Source organism: Neopelma chrysocephalum, unplaced genomic scaffold (assembly GCF_003984885.1).
Source record: "Neopelma chrysocephalum unplaced genomic scaffold, ASM398488v2 Primary Assembly neopelma1_98, whole genome shotgun sequence".
NCBI classification, from domain to species: Eukaryota; Metazoa; Chordata; class Aves; order Passeriformes; family Pipridae; genus Neopelma; species Neopelma chrysocephalum.
This window is the reverse complement of record NW_020897761.1, coordinates 5,577,479-5,596,518: the sequence shown is the minus strand read 5'-3', so window position 1 is coordinate 5,596,518 and position 19,040 is coordinate 5,577,479. Positions and strand designations below refer to the sequence as shown.

General features: G+C 35.0%; 1 long non-coding RNA gene across 1 annotated transcript; it reads right to left on the bottom strand.

Moving 5' to 3' along the window:
* Positions 1–3,257: 3,257 nt before the first annotated feature.
* Positions 3,258–17,206, bottom strand: LOC113973118. Its single transcript, XR_003536139.1, has 4 exons — positions 17,103–17,206; positions 7,989–8,052; positions 5,962–6,087; positions 3,258–3,332 (listed from the first exon to the last, which is right to left on the bottom strand). It is a non-coding gene; the product is annotated as an uncharacterized LOC113973118 (long non-coding RNA).
* Positions 17,207–19,040: the final 1,834 nt, after the last annotated feature.

Below are 19,040 nucleotides of genomic sequence, written 5' to 3'. Positions count from 1 at the left end.
AGCAAAGCAGGTTCCAACAGGACTTATAGCTGGTTTAAATACATTACTACCTTCAGAGGACCAAACAGACATTTGAGGTCACTACAATGAGGAAGTGAGACAGATTTATTTCCATAAAATTTGTTTAATCTACCAAAAAAGACCTTTACACTCCTAGTGAAGCTAAGCGGACTGATAAAAGGTGGCATTTATAATAAAGTAAAAAAATCAGGTAGAATAACTGTTGGCACCACAGTTGTGGTGTACAGTTTAGCACTGGTCATGTGTCAATGAAGACTTAACATTTAACCAGCAGTAATCTTCGAACCAAACAAGAAATAATAGAGTTCAGGTGAAATCTTCTAAATGTAAATAATATAGGTCAACTATAATCATCCTTTAGATCTTGGAATATAGAGACCTGCCTAATAATTCGCATTCCTCCTACCACTTCTAATATTCACCTCTTTGCTATGCAGAAGAGGGCTTTTTTCCTTCAAACTTAATCATATTTTAACTAAAAAGCTATAAATATGCAGTGTTTATAATCACATTTTTATGAAATGTTGGAAATAGGATGAAATAAGTTCAAGAGGAATTAAATAATAAAAAATGTAACTCAAATAAATCACTTCTGTTTAATATTTATTATAATTTAATGTAGGAGTCACTAAATTTGAATTTGCAAAATATCTTATAACTTGTGTTTTATCAGTTAATGTGTAGTAAGTCTGCATGTGCTTTTTTTTTTTAGGCTTTTTCCCTAAAGTTAAAATGTACAACTAAGTCTGGACAGTTTTTGATTACTTTCTAGAGAGGAATAAGTAACTTACATAAGCCAGCGACTACAAATTTCATCTGAAAGGACCATGTACAGAAAAAATCTCACACTAGATATAAGCATTTAAATTTAAGGAGGATTCAGTTAGAAAATAAACTTTGAATAGAGAGTAGCTGCACAATCTTTTTGATAGTTGTCTTTCACATTATACTAGAAGAACTTTCTCAATGACACCCCTATCACTAACATCGTCCCACTGTAAACACGAATTTCTTGGCATGGTATCCAAATATATGCAATAAACCAATTGAGACAAAAAATATCTCAAACTAAATATTTGCTTTAGGATATCACAAGTACACCAAGGACCCTGAAGACTGATATTACTTTTAATTAGACGTTCCTTCAAGTTCAGATGTTGATTATAGCCAAATTTATACTCTGACCAGTGACTTTTTCCACTACAAAGAAAATATATAAGTAATTGTCATGTTTGCATAACATAAAGATTGAGACAAAGATTAATATAGTGGAATAATGATGATGAAAAGCCATCTTTATTAGATGGTAAACTAGGCACAAGTAAAAAACATTAATCTTTGTTATTGGTTAAATATAAAGCTTTATACATAATAAAAGAATATATATTAAAAAATTAGTTCATGTTCTTTAGGGATAGGAAACTGCACTGGGAAGAAGTGATATCAAAAAGAGCCCTGGGAATCATGAGCCTAAACTCCCAATGACACTGCAGTAGAAGGTGCTCAGCGTAAGCTTTTACTGCATACATAAAACAGCTACATTGTGTCCTTATTTGCCGTGATAAAATTGCTACTGGAATAGTGGCCAATGTCCACAGTGAAGAAAATGTTGCAGAAACTGGAAGGGTTCAACTGCAAACGTCATTGACGGTTTGGAAAACCTGCAAGACTGCAGCATTTTGTTCTATTTATTTTACTGCAGACGGATGAAAGACTAACCTAACAATAATGTATAAATAACTGCATTGAGAATAAAAGGGTAAAGAAATTCAACCTCCAGAAGTTCTCACTTTTTGCTATTTAAACTTAACATCAGAACATTTTGGTTTTCTACTTTTTTATAGGACAAGGGGGAGAGATTGATTAATGCTAATACTGCAATTTAACAACTGACTCTTGGCCAGAACTTCTCTGATAATGTAAGTAATAATAAATATATTACTGCAGTTTGCCTTTATCATGGGGATTTAAATTACGCTCCCACAGCAAGTGCAAGCAACACAGTGTATTTTTTAATAATATGCTAATTTCTATAAGCAAAAATGAACTAATCATATTCAGTATAACACTTGTTACATACAGATGAGTATCAAAAGATTTAAGGTTTGTTCCTTATTGAAACATCCCTTGGATCATTATTTCAAAACTTTATAGTAACAAAATCAACTTTAACCCTTGTAATTTCAGAGATTTAGAAAATTAGACAATATAATTGTAGTAACTGTAAAATCTATGAAGGTTACATAGAGGACCTTATACTCCAATTTTTTTTTCCAAAACAATGAGTTAAAAGTGTTTATTGACAGGGATTTAACTGTCTTCATGACTCCATTGTCTGATTGTTGACTGGATTTCATAAGAGTTGAAGTTAGGATGTAAAAGATGAGGCACAGTATGGAAGAGAAAATTAGGCTAAGAGCAACAGTGACAGTTCCACATAAAATAAAAACAAACCAGAAGAAATAAAATTAAAATTAAATGGAAATTGAAACTACTACAGCTATGTAACGAGATAAAGTAACAAATACTGTAGGTTCTTTATGTAGTGAAACTTGACACTAGACATCTGTAGGAGGACTTCATAAAACAAAGGCATTTACTTTAGTATAATTTCAGACGATCTTTAAGTATGGACCTCTTTGAAAAAACCTTCCATCTAGTATAATATGCTAGTTATCCATTCATAATTGTGATTCTACAGCACACATGGAAAAAGAACCATCCTGGAAGCATGGGCTAACATGACTTGGAATAGTGAACACTAAAAAAAGTCACAAGTTATTGATCAGTTTGAGTCCATTCTAATTACAATGAACAAAACTGTTGGGAAGGAAGTAATCTCATCAAGTGAGTAGACTCATAGAAAATCATCAGTACCAATAAACAGCCAGAGTTTCAATTACCTGTTGTGTTATTAAGGAAACCTTTCCGTAGAAGGAAAAAAAAATTCTAAGCCAAACAAACAAAATCCCAGCAAACAAAACTCAAAATGTCAACCACAAGAGAATTTTACCATAAATATCACTGAAGTGTTTAAACTGCTTCTTTGAAGATGATAAGTAACTCTGATTGTGATAGTGCTTTTTGGGTTTTTTGGACACATTCTCTACAACTGAGAGGTATGCCAAAAAATAAAACAAAGAAAATGCTTCATAATTTGTTTTAACAGAATTTTATAAAAATATATATAGGAAAGAAGCATCATGAAATAACATTACTGCAACTTACCTGAGAACCAAATATTACAGCACTTCCTCCTGACAACATGTCTATTTGGTCGCATTTCCTAATTGCAAAATGTCAAAGCAGAGCTGTTGGGAAAATACTTCAGTTTAGGATGACGTCAAAATAATTACTTAATATTCAGATGATTGTTATTATTAAATATGTTTAACTGTCCTGAAAACAAAAAGCAATCAAAAACAAGGAAGAAAACACACTGGACCAATATTTCACCTCCAGTTAATTGAAATTTTATCTTTTCCTCACACGGACTAACACTTATGGAGATAAGAGCTGATATTTTTAAATGCTTTTGTTAAATTCACACAAACTTCTTTCTACTTTCAGTTTTTAGCCGTAGGGTGCAGGCACCAGGGAACATCTAAGAGAACTGAGAAATCTCTTATTTTTGATAGTTGCACAAATTTTTGACCATGATAGCACTTCACCTCCTTTCCCTTTTTGTTGTGACAGATAAGCCTAAAAAATTTCAGTTTGAAATGGAAGATAAGCAGTAAGGAGCAAAATGTTTGATGCTTATTCAAAGCTTATCTGAATTGCCCATACTTCCCGAGACCAGAGAGTCTCATAAGATCTACAGTTCTTCCAAATTCCGGACAGTTCAGAAGTACCAGGAAAATTGGTTTTAATCTCTGCATGTTGGTACTTTTGTCTTTGGAGACTTCAGGTAAGACCTGCAAATGCAAAGCTGTGCACAAGTTAAAAGTAACAATAATAATATAAAAAAAAACCAAAAAAACCCAAAAAACAAACCAACCAACCAAACAAACACCAAATAAAAACAACCCCAAAGTAAATCTGTACCTTAAACAGCTGTTTGATTTTTGAGGACTATTATCACTTTTATTTTGGGACCCCTCAACTGCCATCCTATCCTCAATCATGAGCCGTCAACATGACTGCCCAGAACATAAATGCTATTGGTTACATCACACAGTTCTGCATCTCCTCAGTTTATTTTTCATTTAAAGAAATTACTCTTTTACTGTAGCAGCAAATTATACACTCCAAAAAATTTAGCTCTGGTATGGGAAAAAAGGCACACAAAAAAAAGAAGTTGCCCTTAAAACAATAATCGGGAAGTAAAAAAAAAAAAATTCATTGTAGGTTTCATCAGAATAATTAATTCTAGTTTTAACATTTTTGCTACAGAAAAATTGGAAGGCATTATAAAACAGTTAAGCAAATCAAGCCACACTGCATTTTCAATTGTGCTCCTCAATAAAAGAATGAAGTTCCTAATTTACAACTCCAGCCATTGCAGGCGACCACCCTCACCCCAGCCTAACATGTCCTGGGAGAAAATGACTGTTCTATAACAAAACCAGAGAAATCCATGCTTACTAATTTGCATGAGCATCATAAAATCTGAATTGAGAATGCAGAGGAAATAGGTTTGCCTATGGCAATTGTACTGCACTTGAAACACTTGTTAGCACCTAGTACACATGCTGAATGTCCACGAGTCAGGTTTAGATGTTTTTCAAGGTATAGGATTATTACTTTCTCTTTACATAGAACTTTCCCTCATTTGGAAACTGTCCTAGCACATCCTGTTAATGTGCATTTCATGAGGATTTAAATGTATTCTAAGGTACAGTCTGTACTGCCCCATTTGAAAAGTCAAGCACTTTTTATCTTCTAATCACAGATGATTTTGGCTTTGATCACTGCATTAGTATCTAAGAATGTCCTGGAATTCAGAAGGACAGAAGCCAGTGCATAGAACTGCCACACAGACAATGGCAAGTTCTCAAAGCACACATCTTTTCCCTTTTTCATTTCTACTGATTCTCCCACCCTTGATTTTTCCAAAATCAAGAAACTATGTCTAAAATTTTTGTATTTTATACCTTCATGATCTATTTACCAATGTGGTTAGCAGTAATCAACCCCAACTTCCCCTCCACCTTTATTTTTAACATTTGAAGTACTTTGTGATTATTTAGAACTGGATTACCTAATGAAATAAAACTAAATATATCCACTTGACAACGTCTTTGAAGACTCAAGCATTTTTTCCTTCTAGAGTAATGGACTCCAAATACTGAAGCTGCAAGCTGCCCCCATGCCTGAGTATTCCAGTTTCTGCCAAACCATATGGCACATCTTTATTTAAATGTTAATGATTTTCATGTTCTGCCTGAACTCTTTGAAGTAATGCTGCATTTGTCTTTGATACAAAGTAGCCTGATATAAAATAGCTTAATTAAAATAGTTTGATATGAAATAGCTTAATTAAAAGTTAATTCAATAAGTTTTCAGTGTGCTGTAACTATAATTCTTGAGCACCAAACTTTCCAATCAGGACATATTTTTAATTGGTAGAAGTGTTGCAGTAGTTTTAGGAAGTCTTTTTCAATTAATTTGGAAGCGTTGTTCCAGTTAGTAGAATCAATGCCTCTTGCTATTTATCTTCAGGGGAATGTTTTGTTTCTAAGCAAATTAAATCCCAAAGGACAGAAAGTTGTACTTCAGCAGGCTCTCAATATGTTTTCCGTTTGAAATAATTGCAAATGTGCTGGTTGCTTTTAAAGCATATAATATGACTTCAACTTCTGTGCAAAAGTCCGTGAAAGACATTTTGGATATACGATTTCCCAGGGGAAGCAAATTCATTCTTTGAATAGAAATTACATCAAGATTTCCATGCAAAAACTAATATACACTGCAGTGCTACTGTTAGTCTGACAGTACCTTACTGCTCCTGTCATGTGTTTTGTTTGTCCTCATCAAAACTGGACTGCACTGAAAGTAAGTGACAGTGTTCTAAATCAACTCTCAGCAGGTGGTCACGTCAAGAAAAGTTTTTAACAAGCCTCCCTAGGTACCAGTAACAGGAGTTAGCACTACATCCCAGGAAGAATAACATACTTACAGTCAATTAGCGCTTTTGGCAATGTAGCATAAGGGTTGGTATTTCTGGCAGCAACATTATCCACAAAACAACATGCAATCTACTTCTAGAACTAAGTGTAGAGCACCTTCTTTACAAGTGACCTAAATGCAGGATTGTTCCAAGAGACTGCTTGTTTTTCTTCAAGAAGTGCACTTGTCCTGCAAACACACAAGTTTGAAATCCCATCCCACTGGATCCAAATTTCATTTGGTTTCTTGACCTACAAGAATATGCTGTGCACCTTTGTGATATTTCACAAAACATTTACAAATTGACTGTCCGCTGAAAAGTATCTACCCTGTTCAACCAAGGCAAGATAGTGTACAGTGTCATCTAGCAACTTACTTATCCCTGATCAAAAAATATTTCGCTAATAAAACAACAAATCCCCCAAAATACTCTGATATAGGGCCATTTCTTCTCTATAGCACAGTTCTTTTTTCCTTTGGGAATCAAGCCATTCCTTAATTTTCCAAAAATTACATTTCATTACCGTTGGTGTAAATTTAGGTATGCCTGTATGCCTTTTTTCCTCCCAAACCAGAAAAATCGAGGTAAAAGCAGGTTCACATACAAAAATGAGCACACCTTTTCCAAGTTTATGTTCAGTCTGTAGAATCTTCACTGACACCCAATGGAAATTCACCAGTCACCTATCTAATCTTTTCTCAAACTGTGCCTATTCATTTTCCTATCCCCAGCCTTTTCCTAATTTCACAAGCTTCCTTCTCATATTCTCTTAGCCCTTTACTTATCTCACAGATCGTGATTCTCTGATCATCTCAAACCGCAGAGCACTCACTAAGTTTTTTCTCCCTGGAGGCTCAACTCTCAGTCCTTAGTTGAAGTATCTGTGACACTGTTACAGATTCAAGTAATAGCACAAGCTGAAGTAACTAACAGTAGAAATCCAAGAAAATATATCACTTAAGGAAGACTTAAGAAGTTTATCACCTCTCTCTCACGTCACGGTGAGATGACAGCGATCCTGTAAGGTGTTCAAGCTGACACTGTCAAGTGTAAAGCATTTACTGTGTAATGATTATTTAAAATGACCTGCCATGCATGTCCTTCAAGAAAAGGTGAAATGAACTGGTGGAATACAAAACACTGCACAATGATCAATGAAGAAAACTCAAAAGATTGGTGACTTGTCAGGTATTATTAATTCCTTAGAACTAAAGAAAGGATGACCATAATAATTTATGAATAATTTATCTGAAGATAAAACATTTGGAACAATAATCAACCAAAAATGAGTAGCTATTCTGAGCTAATTAATGTCCCCATTTAAGTATTGATTGACAGTCTTGCATTAGCAGGCATTCTGCAACAGATAATCCACAGAGGGCAGTTAAGCAAGAGTTATGTTGCCTCTCATTTCAAAGCTGTGTGGCTTTTCTCATTTGAAGATTTTTATATGCATGAAGCAGATGGATTATCTGATAGCAGCTTATGGATAGCTGTAGTGTTTCTACTCATAGCACAGTCAGTAACATATATAAAGTTACTGTAAAAGCTTTTTCAGTAAAGAGTGCTACAGGTTTAACACAACAGGTTCTAACCCAATGCATACAGTTAACATTATACTTGTCTTTCAAGGAAGAAGTGGTACTTTTCCCCTCTACCTTTCCAAGCCCAACATAGTTCAGTAAATCTATATACTCTCAATGTTGTATCACAGTTGTTGACTCTTAATGTTTCTTCCCCATAAAAATTAAGATAGTATACTATTTGGAAGAAATATTATCTACACTTAAACCACCACATCCCAAAACAGAAAACAATCAACATCCTGAAATCAAGTTCAAAATAAGTAACATACCTATCTATGTAAGTTACTCCTCTGTGTTCATTATTCAGAACACACTGGGTTAGAATATAATGAGCTATAAGGCAAAACATAAGAACTTTATTCTGTTAGTAACACGTTAGTAATAATTACTAGATATTATTTGTTATTGTTTTACTGGGAAAGCATTGCATCATTCATGTATGTCACTCAGTTGACATATCTGCCTCTTCCCACTCTGTTTTCTTTCCTCTCCTTCACATCAGAGTAGATTTTGGTGCAGCAGCATTAAGGCACAGACAACTTGAGTATGTGCTACCCATTTCAAATTATTACTTTCATTTCACTGCTTTGCTAAAAGCAAATAGCAAGGACCTGAGGAAATCATTAACAAGATCTTATTCTGAATTTTGGATGGTAATTGAGCATATATAGACAGCTAATTCATTACTCATTTTTCTAGGAATTAAATAATTCACCATTTGAATTAAGCCATTTGAAATCACTTCACTAGTTAGTTCATGGAATGTTATATTTAATCACTATCCATTCAGCTATGATAGCCAGCTTTCATTAAAAAGGGAGGGAACACATCCTACCTCAGATTATGCAACAAGACTTGGTTCCAGCATCGTGTTTAGGACTATGTATAGTTCAGAATGACTGCGGGTTACAATGTGAGAAATCAACCAAAGAGTTCTTCTAATTATCTGTATGAGTGGTACAGAGACACCAGAAATACCTGCAGGTGGTCAAGAGCTGAGGCTCAGAACTGTTTACAGAAGACTTTTTTTCTTTCTTTACCTACCAGGGCCTTCTGAGAGCAATATGTCTATTTGTTAATGTTGCATGTTACATGCATATGGCTTTTGGATTTTGGACCCAATGTGGCAAGTGTAGAGAGCACCAGTTCTGACTAGATGGAAAGCCACGTCCTCAGCGTGCCTCTGTAAGGGTAAGGTCTTGCTGGGTGTGCTCAGAGAATGGGAAAAAACTCATGGAATAGGAAAGAACCGTGTGGGCTTGGCAACCCACAGTTGTTCTCAGAACATTATCACTGAAGTTTTGAAATAATTCTTGCATAGTCAGATCTCTGAGTTTTTTTCCATGAGTACAGGTTTCAGAACCATGAACTAATAGCATTATATGTTCAATTCACTAGTAGTATTCTCCCTAGTAACATGCTAATTTTTTCAATCATCTAAGATACACTTGTTTTGCGGCAAGAATACTAAAAATGAAGTTTCAGAAAATATTATGTAAAAATAGCTTACTGTGTGGTGTATAATTAGTGTCACCCAGCACAAAGTTAACAATTTCCTGGTTTTAATCTGAATTTACTATAGATGTGAATAGATGGAAAGTCAATGTATCTTAATGGACATGTTGACTCATTTATGGCCCAGTTGGATTTGAAAGCTGTCTGTGGTTTTTATTTTCTTCTGGTTATGTTTGGAAGGGTAAGTCAATCAAGCACACTGAGGAAAGTATTGATCTCTTGGGGAGACTACTTTTCAGTGGGGTGAATGACTTCAGGAGAAAAAAAACCCTAACACAAAGTCTTACTGTTTTTTTAGTCTCTCGAACCTGACCGTTCTGTAATGCAAGTATATAAGAAATTTTTATCTAATCTGCAATGCTAGGTGCTACCGAATCATATTTTTTAATTCCAATTTACCGATTTTAGGGGTTTGTTTGTTTTTAATCCATAAAATGTCTTCCTAGACAGAAGACATATGGCAAGATGAAAAAGAAAGGACATGGTGATGCAGGAGGTGGGAATACCAGATACCATTTGTAACTGTTTATTTTGGGGCTTTTTCCTGTGTAGAACTATGGTTAAAAGAAATGTGGAAATAATTGATCATTAAAGATTAATACTGTGGAAAATTACACTGTAAGATAGAATTGCATTATTTATAGAAAAATACATTAATTTTCAAACTTTGTTCTGACAACTACTTTACTTATGGATCTGGAAATTGAAATTGCACTCCAGTTTGGCTCCTACACTGTCATTTACTGTCAGAATTACAATCCAACAGATATATAGCAACAACATAAAGAATTAGATGAGCACAAAACAAACATGCAGCAATGAAAGATAAAAAAATACCAAAACCCCCCACCTGTAACATTTTTTAAGTTGTACAGTGTCTGCCACATTTGCTACAGCTGTGGTAGATGCTGTTTATTACAGATGGTAATAATAAGAAAGTGAATTAACTATATTTCACATTACTGATCTTTCTTTTGCAGAGGCCCATTTTCCACAACCTGAGCACTTTTTATCATGCAGTTAACTCACAGATACATTTAAAAAAAAAGAAATTAAAAATACATGTGATTATTCCTGGCAACAGACAGAGAGTCTAACTTTGAAAAGACAAAACATTGCAGATATCTAGCATCCCATTACTTAGAAACTTACATCTCAGGCTAATGTCAACATAGCCTTTTCTAAATTAAAATTCTTCCTTATTTTCTTATAATTTAATGGCAAAGAACACTTTCCTGGCAAACTACAGGGTGGCAGCCAACATTCTTTTCTTTGACTCTAGGGAGTCATTCAGATTAACAGAAAAATCCCTCAACTCTACATTAGGATCCTTCAGAGACTTCAGTAATAGGCTGTCAACATTTTCAGTTTCAGCAATTACCCAAGAGATGAATTCTTGATGAATTAACCAGGCTGCTAATTTACCAGAATTGTCTCATTGTCCATATGTTTAGTACTTCCTGTAAATGAAGAAATTTTTCTTTTTATTTTTTCCCTTTCCTTGACAAGTGTTAATCAAATTGCATTCAGATTTAATTTTATTTAACTTTAATTTGTGCTTGAGGAGATCTTGTTTTACTGAAATAATCGTCAACACAAAATTGACTTTTCTGGGACATCACTATTTTTGGGAAAACACCAAGCCATATTCCACAAAAACAAAGCACAATGCATCCTCTTTGTTTCCATTTATATGACTCCTCTAATATAGCAAAATAAAGTCTTCATTTAGCTCAGTTATATTTCCCTAAGTATGTTATCATTATAAGGCAATATCTTTACAGAACGGCTTGAACTGACAGATTTCATTGGCTAAAACCTTTTGCACCCAGAGCATCAGGTTCTTGCACGAAGAGTATCGAGTTCATTCCCTTTGGGACATCTGTCTCTTTAAATACAACAAAGCTACTGCTTTAGCCACAGCCTGTTAGATCACCCTCTGTGATGACCTGCATCATTCAGAAGATCAGATTCTGACTGATATTTTTATTGGGAGGTATTTTCCCCAGTAATTTTAAAGCACTGAGCAGATTCCTGAATCTTCATAAATAATTAATGAAAAAGGTGCGCTTTTTCACGTATTTGAGAAATGTTTTCTTCTGGCTTGTTCTATGCATTTTCATCCTGAACAGTAAAAACAAACTATAAGTGTCACCTGTTCTTAAAATGAATATTATGAAGACTGATTTCTGCATAGCCCAGCTACCCAGGCAGTGAGACAGATACATCTTTCTAGTTGCTTTTCTTTTTCTTCTTCCTTTTTTTTCTAATGGAATCATTTAGAGACGTTGTATATTTGTAAGTAATGTTCCTTTTGTAAACTGTCAGAGTTTCCAAAACTCTTTATGGATTTCAGGAGCATCAGCTGTGCTCACTTTCACTTACTGGGATATGTATGGAGCTCACAGTTTTACAGCTGTTCTGATACTCTGCACTGAACTGTTGTACAGCCGTAAAAAATAACTAAGATTCATGCCTTGAACTGCATTTTGCTATGCTTTCCATAAGTCAATACTGGAAGTGAATTTTATATCCAGAATGTATTTTTCTGTTGTCATGCATTAACAAGCCATACATAGCAAACACTCAAATGCCCAAGGCTTAATGTCTAACTGCGAAACAACAGCGATTTTTCCCCTCTAACTCTAGTTGAAATAGAACCAATATTAAACATTTTTCTACTCCTGGAATGAAAAGGGCAACCCTTTGACCATTATAATATGTGCAGTTATAAAGCCATTAAGGGTGGTCAAGAAATAAGGGAACTAAGTATCCTGATACATTTTCTGAAGTGCCTAATGAGGGAAAGATCTACTATTGTCCATCTATCACTAGAAATTCTTAAAAATACAATAAAAAATTATTTAGTACAACTCTGCCAATAACTTTACAGAAGTGTCACGCACTAGAATATTTGAAATAAATATTGTTTTTACTTCTAACTAAAGTTAAGGAAATTTGAAGAAAGCATATTTGATTTTTTTATTAGAGTATAATAGCAAACTCTGAGCCACTCTGTAGCTGTACTGCACAAAGACAGGCTGTAAAGCAGACCATATTAAAAAAAAAAAAAGAAGAAAGACGCTTAGAAATACAATACTTTGATGAAAGACCTCAACTGAATACAAACCTCTGTGTTTAAGTCATTAACCATATTACCACTGTTAATTCTTGCTTTTTTGTCTTAGATCCAACAGTGGACGTCTTACTTATTTGTTTACTTTTAAAGCAAAAAACCTCTAGAAATAGGCTATAAAAACCATTGCAACACCTCAAAAAAATATTGCTAATGATATTATTAACTTAGGGAGAAACTGTTCTGTACACTATACCTTGCTGCAATTCATAATTGCCAGAACATATCTGCTTTTTACATCTTCACTGCAATAAAAAATTTACCACCATTAAGAATGTAATTTCTATATTACATACAAAATCTTCAGTTCTAATTGTTGTCTAGCTGCCTGGGAAATAGAGGCTGTTAATATTCATGCTGGATTATAAGCTTTTTATATAGCCTAAACAATTTATTGTAATGAATGTTTCAATAGGTGTGTGATATTGGTTTTCAGAGGTATTAAATTATTCAAATTCATTGGAGTCAATATGACCCTAATTTATTATATTGCATTATTATAATGTAATTGCTTTCCCCATATTTGGTATACATCTTGATTGCTGAGTAAGTTCTGTGAGCTTCCCACAGTGCATTGTCCTCAGCTCAGGCAGTAAATGCAAGTGTTAATGTATTATTCTAGACAGTGCAGATGTCAGTGAGTGGTGGATGAAGAGTAAAAACCAAGTAAGACTTTATTTCTGCCTTAGAACAGCATAGAGCTGTTTTTCTCTCTTCCACCTTGTCTCTTTTCCCACAGTAGGACCTGAGTTTAGGGCTAAACACAACTTTTCTTCACTTGGGGTTATTGTGACATACTGGACAATATTTCACAGTCCTATAAACCACAAGGACCTTCAAGTGAAAGAAACCTCCCATCCTAGAATTTCTTAACAATCTCTGAACTGAATCTAAATGAAACGATTTAGGGCCTGGATAATCAGATTCATCCCTGGCGGTGTGTTTGAACTTTGTCCTATAGCAGTGCCATGACACATAATCACGACAAAACTGTCAGAATTGAATACACTTACACCATCTTTCTCCAGGTCATTTATTAGACCAGACATCATATTATTCTGCAAACAAATGCTATTCTGATCCCATTAAGTCTGCTGTAATAAACCGAATCACAGATAGTTATGTAACCAGAATATTAGGCTTTTTGTACCATACACATTTTCTGAAACTTCACTTAAAAAAAAAAAAAAAATCAAGCTTACGCCCATGTGGTCATACCCTTGTTTTCTGTCACTTTACTGTTACTTAACAAGTTTGCTACCAGTTATTCCTTGCAATGTAAACCCTAGAAATCACACAAAAGGGAACATATTCATGACAATAAACACGAGAGCGTCCTCTCCACTCCCTCTCCCCCCCTCAAAAAAGACCAAAACACCCCCCCCCCAAAAAAACAAAACCAGAAAACCACATACAAGAAAACCAGCCAAGTAAGAAATATACTGTAATTTTACCATCATTCTGTTGCCATATTGTATAACTTAAAGCTGAGGACCCCAGTTAAGCAATTGTGTTTATCTCTGCTTACCCTCTACAAGGACATTATCCAGTGCACAGGGCTTGTAGCTCCAAGAAACAAAAATACTCCTTCCTTGATCTTGGATTGTGATTTTAAAATCTATAATTCAAAACTACATGTGTGGGCAAATGTGACTGTTTCAAACCCAGACTGCAGACTTTGTTTCCCCAAGGGGATTACTTGGTCATTTATGTCTTCTAATAGTGTCTAATTGAAAGAATGCTGTTTTTTTCAGTTCCTGCACATAATTTTATAAATGTCTTTTATTAGTTCTTAAATTCCATTTTTACTGTGGTTCTGCTTTAGGGACTTTGGTCATTATCTAATTTGCCTGAAATTCTGACCCCTGGGTTATGGGCAGGAAACCGATTGCCCTTTACTTCTTTTTTCTGTTAACTGCATAGTTAGAACTGAAGGAATAAGAAGTCATCATGAAATGAAATTACACAGAGGTCAACTGTATTGATTGCTTTTTTCTTCCCAAGGTATTTGTTCCAAGTTAACTTTTATTAAACCAGAAGGTGATCTGAAGGCACTAGTAGAACTTGCCGGTGTTTACAGGCACAGATGATTCCGTATTGTCCATATTCTTGATACTGTGCACTTCAGCAATGTTGAGAGTAACAATGGTTACCCAAAACACTAGTGATTTTTTTGTTATTTTCAATCATTCATTTAAGGAAAGAACTTGTAATAGAAGTTTTCAGACATTAATATTTTTTCTAGTATTAAAAAAACCTGAGTAAACCACTCCAAAAGCAAAATCAATATCCCATGATACCAGCAATGAACATCACTAGTTATTTGTTAAAACAAACAATTTACAAAAGAAGAGGAAAATGTATTTGTAAAAGTTAATCTTAAAAGAATGTGAGTACTTTGAGGAAACTGAAAAGGCCTACATACATAAGACTTGTAAATAGAAAACTCTATGAAGTATCTGACAAATTCTAATTTAATGGCATCTAAAGTTGTCACCTATCTGATAATGGGTCAGTTTGGCAACTGAAGAAGAACCTAAACCTATATTTCACTCATTTCTTCTTAGAATGTGGTTGCTTATAAAACAGTACTTGCTCTTATAAGCAAAACATATCTGATAAAAATGACTTGCTGGAATTGCCTGAGATGTGTTGACTCCAATTTAGTCTGCAACGTGTGCCTGGACCATACTTGGGGACAGAGAAATGCTACAAGAAGGAAAGTATTCAAATGTATTTACTCCTGATTCTACATGCAGGACATTCCCTATGGAAGCAGGGTTCCACCATGGACAGCTGCTCCAAGTTAACCATTTGTGGCCCAAACAACTGCAGATCCTCTGTACTGCAACAGGGACTGTACTACAGCATAGGGGGTTTTAAGACATTACAAGTGCCAGATTTTTCCCCCTCAGGGTCTATAAGTAATTCTGAGGGTTCTTTTTGCAAAAACAGAACAAAAGCCCTCATGCTGTAAAATAGTTTTCCTCGTTTACAAAAAATGCTGCTACACTATAAAAATTACTGTATTTAACATTTAACAGTTCAACACAGAGCAGCAGACATCCACTGAAGATTGTTTTCTGACCTGTAAGAAATAATTATTTTCCATTACCCAACATACAACTGAATTCAACAAGGCATTGTATGGTTTCAATGAATGCACGTTATTCAAAGCAAGTGTGGGCCTTTTTTAAAAAAAAAAAAAAAAAAGGAAAAGTTACTGGCTTTTGTTTTTCTACATGAAACGTAGTATTGAAAGCTGATTCAAAGCCTTTACAATACAGTGAAACAGTTCCCTTTGAGTTCAATGGGCCTCAAATGAAGCCTCTGGGGAAAGAAATGGAAGGTAGATGAGGTTTAGGAAGGATAGTTTTGATTAAAAATGAAATCTTCAAGAGGATATTAAGACAAAAAGAATTGAGTACATTTACATCTATTTTGGCACTGGTTCATATGAACTGCAGTAAACTACACTGTCAGAAATTAAATGAATAATGGTAAGAGATTTCAAAATAGAATGGTTTAAAAGTACCTAGTTAAGAAATATCACTGGGGCACCTCCCGTGATGAACACCTGATAGAGACTCTGCACAGAGCACTTCTGAACACTTGAGTTTGGAAACATTGCTTTTGTGCTGATTAACAAACTTTGGTCTGGGGGAGGAGGTGTGAAATTGCTACAACTTGAGATTTCCGGCTGGGTTTTCTTAAACAGATAATACACAACTTCACAGAAAATTAACGTGAATTCAGTTTAAGAAGCACCAGTCTGTCCAGTGATATTGAAAGAAGGGATATAGTAAGGCCACATAAACATTAGTTTTATTTTGCCATTTTCTTTTTGCTGCAAGGACTAAGCACACCAGAACGTGAGACTAACAGGACATATAATAATGCCCAAACTATTGGCCGTGAGTACTGCCCTATTCTTTGATTCCTTCTTGAGCACACGGGGTTTTTTAATACTGTGCAAAACTTGCATATTTAGATTCCAAGGTTTTTAACATCTTGAGAGTATAATTAAAAGCTAAGCACAAAATATACTGAGTTTAAAGGAACCATGCTGCAGGAAGCCAGTGTTGCTGGAGAAAGAGGAGACAGACCATGTGAACATATATTAGTTAGAGACCATGTCCTTTGTCAAAATACAGATGTGAGCTTATCTTAACAGCAAGTACTTAAGATAGTTTTCTTCTAAGAGTTGCTTTTTTTTGTTGTTTTTAGATTTCACAAGTGTTTGAGGAGGAAAGAGTAGTTGCATTTATTTTACAGTAAAGGCACTGAAACGTGACCAAATATGATATAAATGTTTTTCCTTCCATGCCTGTTTTCTGAATAGATGCAAATACTAGAAAACTTCAACTGGACACATATTGCACGAACTCTCAGTATCACCTATAAAATCAACACTAACAAGTTTTAATTGCCTGTTTTCTCATATGAATCCACTTCACTGAGCAGATGTGCAACAAGGGGATTATGACTGAATTTCTGCCCTGAGCCACATGGCTTTTTCATATTGCTGAGTTGGTCACTTAAGCTTATGTATTCGAAAGGGGTAACCTAAGGGGTTACCTAAGGGGTTACAAAGTAAATAAAATGCTATAACTACTTATCTATAGGAAGTGTCTTCCACTTTTCTACATCAAAATGATGTCTGTTTAAGTTCTCTAGCATTTCTGAGCTTTCTGTATACAACTGCAAAGTTCTGGAATCTCTGTAGACATACCTCTCAAGGAGCATGAGAAGCAAGGCAACTCTATGCAGGAAGATGAGCAGGAGCCAGAGGCAAGTGCAGCACTAGTTGGCACCACTCCACAGAGCAGGAGCAGGGAGGACAGGCCACATGATCTATATAGGAAACAGAGAAGGGCACATGTATGACAGAGACCAGGGAAGCAGATCTAAGCTCATATGGAAAGGAAGGGAGTGGAGGTGCCAGCCAGGGGCAGGTGAAGCTGGTCAGGGCACTGAAAGCCGACCGCTGCCCTTGGGGCCGTGACAATACCCAGGTGCATGTGTTTCAGAAGTGAAATGAATTAAATAGCTGCAATCTAGTCCAATTTGCTCTTTATCAACATAAAAGAAAGCTGGTCCAGTTGCCAGGCTGCCCAGGAGACAGCCAGTAATAAGATGACAAGAGCTTGGCTGGACTGAAGTGAGCTCTGTTGGCAGAGCTGTAGGGTGAAGCCTGCAGAGCACCTGCTCCCATCATGCTTGGCTCTAGCTGCCAGATTCAGAGCCACAAAATTTTTACATACAGTAGTTTTTCTCCTGAAAGGAATGAAACAATCACATAAAATATTTCCAAGGTGTGATCTTTTGTTTAAATATTTAAAAACTGCAGAACGAACCCATCAAAAAAACCAAGAAAATGAAACACAGCTACCAAGATACTATTAAGACTTTATAACCGAATAACTGAAAAGTAATAGAAAAATATATTCAAGAGACCTAAATTCTCCTGACATAGTCTACCATGTAGCAGCTTAAAAAATTCTAGAGAAGGTGTGGAGAAGACTTAACAAAGAATTCTTTGAATTAATAGCATTTCATAGACTCTCTGTTTCCCTGGGTAGTATATTCTGCTCCCCAAAACATCATCAACAAACTTGCATGGGTAACTTCAATTCAAGTTTCATTGACTCCTGAAAATCCTGACTGTCTATGAGTGTCTAATTTACCTCACTGTCTGCCCCCTTTAACTACTATTAGCCACATTCTGTTTTTCTTAATCAGCTTAATATGTTCCATTTTCAATTTTTTTCAACATTCCTCTTCCCTCCCACAGTACTCTCAAAAGCCAAATATTCCAATTAGTCTCTCTCTTTTCATGTTATAAAATTGAAAATGAGACAGAGATGCCTTAGAGAGTAAAAAAGCAAAAAAAGTAAAAATGTTTTCAGGTGTGGATCTGACTATACTACAGAGGCAACTTTGCTGTGGGGATATGGTCAAAAAGTTTGCTGGGTTTTAGGAAATATCTTCCATCTCACTGCACACAAGAGCATTTTGATAAGTGCTGTCAAACACACCATAGAGAAAAAAATATATGGAAAACACGTCTCTCCAATTCTAGCTCCATCTACCAGTATTCAATACAGATCTCGTGCAGTCAAAGTATTATGGTTTATGGAAAAATTAAATTATTTTTCAATGTGGAAGGCAGAAGCAAATGGAATTTTAAAACCCTTTTTGCTGCAGTAATTGCTCTAATTATTTGTCCCCATTAAAATTTATCGCTGAAAAACTTAAGACCAGTTTTTTTATAAGCTATTCATATTCTATTATCTGTCCTTTCCAATGCTTGCGATGAATTATCACTCGCTCAACTTTCGGGTACACAAGAGGCGATATACTTGGCAGAATAATATTACTATTAATTACTGTAATTAATGCAAATTGTGCAAAACCAGTAAAACTCAATTACCAAAGAAATAATAACCTTTAAACTGAAAATACAACAGTAAATGCACAAGTTTAGCTTGTAATGGCTTGATTGTGGCAGAAGGAATGCTGAGCAGTGTTTAGATTTTGGTTGCACATGCTGAAGTAGATAATAATGAGCTACATAAATTTATAGAATGTTAATGTATGGAACGTAATGTAAGACATGGTATTATATGAAGATGTTTACATATACAAATTTTCTCTTAAGACATTTGTT